Below are 7,060 nucleotides of genomic sequence, written 5' to 3' on the forward strand. Positions count from 1 at the left end.
TTTTTTTGCACCCTCAGATTCCAGATTTTCAAATAGTTGTATCTCAGACAAATATTGTCCGATCATAACAAACCATACATCAATGGAAAGATTTCAGATGATGTATAAATCTCAATTTCACAAAATTGACCTTTATGACTGGTTTTGTGCTCCAGGGTCACATATGATCCAGTAAATCTGTCTGGAAGGAGTCTGAAGAACTCTGCTGCATGAGAGCGTCACGTTTGATCCTCGTTCCCTCGTTTGTTTGATTAAAGTACGTCTCGATGTTGATTGTGTTTCTTGAGAGCGCCAGGCGTCCGCTCCGTGCTTCTCCTTCACCTGCAGCATCAGACAACAGCAGATGCACTTTTTCACTGGAGGAAGAGTTATTATGGATTATGGACTCTATGGTATTTGCGTTAAAAATGTCTTAATGCTGGATTTGTTTCAGCTTTTGTCTTCTCCAGAAATTAACTGATGGACTGGAGTGCTGTGGATTACTTGTGGATTATTGTGATGTTTTTATCAGCTGTTTGGACTCTCATTCTGACGGCACCCATTCACTGCAGAGCATCCATTGCTGAGACACTGATGCAATGCTACATTTATACAAATCTGATGGAAAAACATCTGTTCTGTATTTGTACCTGTAGATCGGCCTGTAGCCACACATACTGTCTGAAGAGCAGATCCAGGCCGTATTCCAGATAGAAATAGACTTCAGTGGAAAAGGAGATGATATGAGCGGGTCCAATGTTCCAGCTACACAAAGTTATAAACATGCTTCAGTTTTCAAAAACTGATTGTGCAAATACTAAATGTTTCTTCAGACTGGGAAAAACAATAATCCAACAAAGCAGAGCTGGATTCTTCATCCTCTCTGTGTTTAAAGCAGAACCTCAGTAGTTTTTCCAGCTTTCTCCCACAAGCACAGATATATAACGCTCGCTCAATTACGACGTTCCAGTGCAGAGATGATTCTGAGTTTTCCCAGAGAACCATAACAAACACACTTAACTGACTGTAATCTGCGCCTTATGACCTTTCTTAAATAGTTTATCCAGAGACATTATAATTGAGCTCATGTGAAGAACTACAGAATAAAAGAGGAATAATCTTTCTAGTTTTCTTTCATTATAAGTGGCGATTTCTGAGAAAAAACTCACAGCCTTTAAAAATTTAATCGATAAAGTGCAATAAAATAAACACATATTTTCTATCCACCAGTCTGAAAGATATGGAAGCTTGTATCTGCCACGGGATAAAGAAAAATAACAAGGTAACTGTGATTTTTTATCTCGCAATTCTGGAGAAAAAAGTCAGAATTGTATGTTATGAACTCAAGATATAAAGTTAGAACTGTGAGATATAAACTCAGAATTGTGAAATATAACGTCAGAATTGTGAAATAAAGTCAGAATTGTGACAAACTCAGAATTGTGAAATATAAACTCAGAATTTATATTATATTAATTCTGACTTTATTTCACAATTCTGACGTTATATTTCACAATTCTGACGTTATTTTTCACAATTCTGACGTTATATTTCACAATTCTGACTTTATTTCACAATTCTGAGTTTATATTGCACAATTTCTAAACTCAGAAAATAAATAAAGTCAGAATTGTGAAATATAAACTCAGAATTGTGAAATAAAGTCAGAATCGTGAGATATAAACTCAGAATTGTGAAATATAAAGCAATTCTGAGATTATATCTCGCAATTCTGTTTTTTTTTTTTTTTCAGAATTGTAGTAAAATAGTCAGAACTGTGAGATAATTAACTTTTTTTTTTTTTATCCTGTGGTGGAAACAAGCTTCCATAGAAAGAAAACAAAGCAAACCAGCTCAAGATCTCAGATGCTTGTCTTGAGTTTTAGCGCTCGTACCTGTACCACAGATTCTCCGTGTGTCCCGGCATACTGAAACGACTCCTGGAGTGGGAGAAGTTACTGGAAAAACAGACACAGACAGCAGCCATTAGTGAATTACACAGCGAACACATTCAGGCCTTCAAACGACGACACCAGGGAGAAACAGAAAAACACTAAACGCTCTCGTGTTTCACAGATTCATTCGGCTCATAAACATGAGACACGGGCGTGGGGTCACTGTCAGTGACCTCAGAAGGTGGGGTCAAAGGTCAAGAGGACACGGGGGTCAGGATCATTCTTTTGAGTTTCCGTTGTGCTGCTATGGATGTGCTGAGATCTCACAGGGGTCATGAGGTCAAGGCTAGGAAAACAACAGGCCAGACGTTTAAGCATAAAATACTTTAACACACCTCAAAAAACATCTCAATCCAAAATCAATCGTGTTTAACATAAATGTTTCGATCCAGAGGTTTGTGCTTCCCTCCAGTGGTCAGCACTCAAACTACTAACTAGTTCACTAAAAATCATGAAGACAATACAATAAGTTTACAGAGGTGACAAAAGCATGATTTTACAACAGCACTGATCTGAAGTTATGATCAAACAGAACGCCCAGATTTCTAGCGCACTGTTACATATAGCCACAGTCAACATCTAACACACAATTTTCCTTATGCCCAAATAGAATTATTTTGGTTTTATTTTCATTTAAATTTAGAAAATTACTTGAGAGCCAAAGCTTTAAGTTCTTTTAAACAGACCAACAATGGTTGTAAGCCATTTTTTTTTATTATGCTTTAAAGGAAAATAGATCTGCGTATCATCAGCATATAGACGGAAGGATACTTTATATTTGTTAAAAATGGAAGCCAGATGTAGCATGTACAGGGTAAACAAAACCGGGCCAAGGATTGATCCCTGTGGAACTCCGCAGTTAAGAGGAGGTCTGATGACCAATACAAACACTAAAACATCTGTTGGTTAAATAAGAACGAAACCACTGCAAGACTGTGCCACGAAGGCCCACAGATATCTCCAAACGTGTCAACAGCACCTCATGGTCAACCAAATCAAAGGCAGCACTCAGGCAGCTCATGGATCGTTGGAAGAAGTCGCTCTTGCAGGACGTTTTGATACCATTCTTTATTCCTGGCAGTGAATTATGAGAGAGCCCACTCCCTCGGTTGAAAAGCAACCCCACACATGGATGGTCTCAGGATGCTTCACTGTTGGCACAACACAGGACTCATGGTAGCGTTCACCTTTTCTTCTCCGAACAATCGATTTTCCAGATGTCCCAAACAGTCGGAAGGGAGCTTCCTCAGAGAAAATAACTTTGCACCAGTCTTCTGCTGTCCAATCCTTGTACTTCCTGCAGAATTTCAGTCTGTCCTTGACGTTTTTCTTGGAGAGAAGTGGCTTCTTTGCTGCCCTTCTTGACACCAGGCCGTTGTCCAAAAGTCTTGGCCTCACTGTGCGTGCAGATGCTCTCACACCAACCTGCTGCCATTCCTGAGCAAGCTCTGCACTGCTGGAGACACGATTCCTCAGGAGGAGACGGTCCTGGCACTTGCTGGACACTCCGGGACGTCCTCAAGACTTCTTCACTGCAGTCGAACCTCTCTCCTTGAAGTTCTTGATGATCCGGTAAATGGTTCTTTCAGGTGCAATATTCTTTGTAGCAATTTCCTCGCATGTGAGGCCATTTTGATGCAAAGCAGATCAGTCTGCTCTTACAATCTAATTAGTATGACAGTGATTTTACCTGACTAGTACTCATTCACACTTTCACATGTGCTACTGATATGATTAGTCAATTAATGTTAGCTGGTCAATGTGTGTCAGGATCAAAAAACAGTGAAATTATTATTTTTTTTTTTAAGTTCATTTTTTGGCCAATGAAGCTTTTAGCAATTATTTAAAATGCATCTGATCACTCTACACAATAATCTAGAAACAATGTGAATGAACACCGCAACAGCTTAAGCAGCAAACTTTGCAAAACACAAAATTGATGTCACTGCCAAAACTTTTGGCCATGACTGTACGTTTTGTAAAATCATCTATGAAGTTATATTAGTGTAAAAAAAAACTCAAATGTAAAATATATTTCACCTTTTCTCCATGTATCACACACTTTTGGACTGAATTTTGTTGATGAACATGAATATGTACGTCTATTGTTAAAGCACTGCAGCATGAAAAACTGATAATTTTTCTCATCTGAAAGTGAGAGTTTATGCAAGTAAAATTAATTTATTTTGTTTGAAAACTTTTCGGAGTAATATTTATGTTTTTTATGTTGTTTTGTTAGAAGTAAATATGTTTCATGAATTTGAACTGTTTTTGCCCAATCATGAGTTATAAATGATTTAATAATTTAATTAAATTCCATTCATGCCATTGGGGTTAATACTGGTAATTCATAGATTATATGCTCTTATAAATTTCATACAATGATGTATTCAAATAAAATTTCTCACTAATTTTGAAAAAAAATAAAAAAAATAAAAAAAAAATAATATATATATATATATATATATATATATTTTACATCTTAGTTTTTTTTGGAGTAGTTCATATATACTTTGAAATTTCAAAGAACGTATCCATTTTTTCATTAATAATGAGGTAAATGCAGTGAAAATATGGTAACATTCAAAAAATGTTCACATTCACTTATTATCGAGATGTTGCTGATCAGATACAATATGGTTTTATTTGAAAAATAAGTTTTACGTCTTTTATAAAATAACAATTCTTCAAGTCCAAACAGACCCGGAATGTGAAAACAGTCTAGAGATGCTGAATGCATTATGACGGTTAAACACAACTGGGGGAAAGCACATGTTACATAATAATGTCCCAAAGCAATCAAAATCCTAAACAAGACTTGTTTTGTATATGCAAAACATAATAATTGTATTTTTCTTTTGGTTTTGGTGTAAATGTGATTCGTAAAGCGTAACTGAATGCCTCCGGCCCGTTTCTCCGTGTTCTTTGGCTCTGCTGATGTTGTTTAGATGCTCTTGAGCAAATCCGGACATACGATTAAAATGACTCGCGTCAAGAAAAGTTTCCCAAAAATGTTCTGAATCTCCGCTGTGGAACAGATTCTTTCCCAGCAAGCAATAGCTGTCATTTCAACGTCTCGGTTAAGTATAGACCCGATATAGTCCGGCTATGTGTAACCCACTTCTAGCCCAAATAACCTTGAATTTGGTTTCATGTCGTTTTTTGGCAAAATAACTTGTGAGATGTATGATATTCCATCATGTAAGCAAAGTCAACAGCGTTTATAGGGTGTTTGGTTTCATTTGTAGTGGTTTAATAGCCGTCTAATTGATGACTAGTCTATTCTTGGGCTATGATTAGACGTCTATTAGATTTTCACTGACAGCCCAAATTTAGCCTCGTTTTAGCCTAGACGTCTAGGCTATATGTAGACGTCTAATATACGTCTTTTAAACGCAAAATTGCTTGCTGGGTTTGTTCCAGACGGCAGCAGCAGCGTTTTCATTTCTGCACTCTGTATCCTGGTTAAAATCTCCTGATGACTGACCTTCTCGAAGACATTAAAGTTCAGATCAGGTTTAGGTTAACAGCAGGTTAAACACTCACTAAGCCCACTCGTGGTTTCCAGGACAGATCATATACGGCGTGTAAGCAGCGATGGACTGGATCTGCTGCATTAACTCATCACCGATCCGGCCGTTATCCTGATTAAACACACACACACACACACACGCACGCACACACACACACACACACACACACACACACTCTCACACACACACACGTCTGGTCAGATCTCCTCGTGGGGACTCTCCATAGGCGTAATGGTTTTTCTACTGTACAGACCCTATAAATGTATTTTTCTTTTGGTTTTGGTGTAAATGTGATTCGTAAAGCGTAACTGAATGCCTCCGGCCTGTTTCTCCGTCTTCTTTGGCTCTGCTGATGTTGTTTAGATGTCGGCGGCTCTTGAGCTACTTTGATTAAAATTTAAACGCAAACAGAAAATAAAAAAATACAAATATTAAAAATATTAAAAGCATCTAAATGCCACTAACATAACACTGGCATATAAAACCCCCTCAGAGTCAAGGCTGTCAAGGCTGTGAGATGCTCTGTGTTCAGTAGCTCAGCTCATAATCACATTATGATGTAATATTTCAAACACACACTGTTTTAAAACTAAAAAGTATACGACTTCAACATTACAAGTTACACATGAGACGAGTGTGATGAAATAGTGTGATGAAATAGGCCTCATTATTGGTAATATAATTATTCTTATGCTCAGTTAACAATTAAGAGGTGAACCGTGAAACCTGACAAAATGAACACTTTTTTAACTAATTTAATGAACGCATATAAGCTGCTTTGGATAAAAACATCAGTAAATGAATGTAAAAGAAAGCAGCCCATCATCAGAAACCTCAGACACGACAAACTCAAATCAGATCCGTCTATTTTCCAGACACTTACACAATCAAATCTGAACTCAAAACAGTGATTTGGGGAATATTGTGGTCGGTTGTTGGGTTTCGTTGCTCTAGTGAGTTTTCAGATGCTCAGGTTTGACAGCTGTATTTGTGGTTTCTGTCTCCGATTATGATATTATGGGCAACGTTAGACAATCGGGTGAAAATGATGTCTATCATCACTTACATATTTGGATCATGACTTGATTTGACTGCTTTCTGTATGTTTGTGCTAAATATAGATGCCTTAAAGACACAGCAGCCAAAACTGTTCACTTGAAAACTGTTCACTTGAAAATAATCATTCTATCATGTCGTTCAAATTAACATGAAAGCAGAAAAAATGTCACTACATGGCCATCAGACTGTGTGTTTCTTTCCGTCATGCATGTCATACGCAAAATCCCCAGTGAAAACAATCACATGCTGTAAAGCAGATTCACCACACGCACAAGCAAAACACAAAACTAGAACTAAACCATCCAAACTATCATCACTGGGATGACAAACTAATCTGCTCTTACTCATTCAAAGGAGCAGTTCACACAAAAATGAACATTAGCTGAAAATGTGCTCACTCTCAGCTCATCCGAGATCAGGACTTTGTCACACGTGACTTTTCCATCTTGGCTTTATTTTTGTTAAATAAATAATGACACGGTGTGATATGGCATGTGCTGTTGTTCATCTGAGGCTTTATTTCCTAATTTTAAG

At 37.4% G+C, this 7,060-nt stretch overlaps 1 long non-coding RNA gene across 1 annotated transcript in view; it reads right to left on the bottom strand.

Annotated features, from left to right (window-relative positions):
- Positions 1-634: 634 nt before the first annotated feature.
- The window catches only part of LOC107740780 (uncharacterized), a 7,902-nt gene continuing 1,476 nt past the window's right edge, over positions 635-7,060 (bottom strand). The window contains exons 2-3 of the long non-coding RNA XR_001640123.1: positions 1,875-1,937; positions 635-744 (exon numbers count right to left, since the gene is read on the bottom strand). This is a non-coding gene — a long non-coding RNA (uncharacterized LOC107740780). The remainder of the gene's footprint in view (positions 745-1,874; positions 1,938-7,060) is intronic.

Source organism: Sinocyclocheilus rhinocerous, unplaced genomic scaffold, assembly GCF_001515625.1.
Source record: "Sinocyclocheilus rhinocerous isolate Xijiao unplaced genomic scaffold, SAMN03320098_v1.1 scaffold12996, whole genome shotgun sequence".
Taxonomy (NCBI): Eukaryota; Metazoa; Chordata; class Actinopteri; order Cypriniformes; family Cyprinidae; genus Sinocyclocheilus; species Sinocyclocheilus rhinocerous.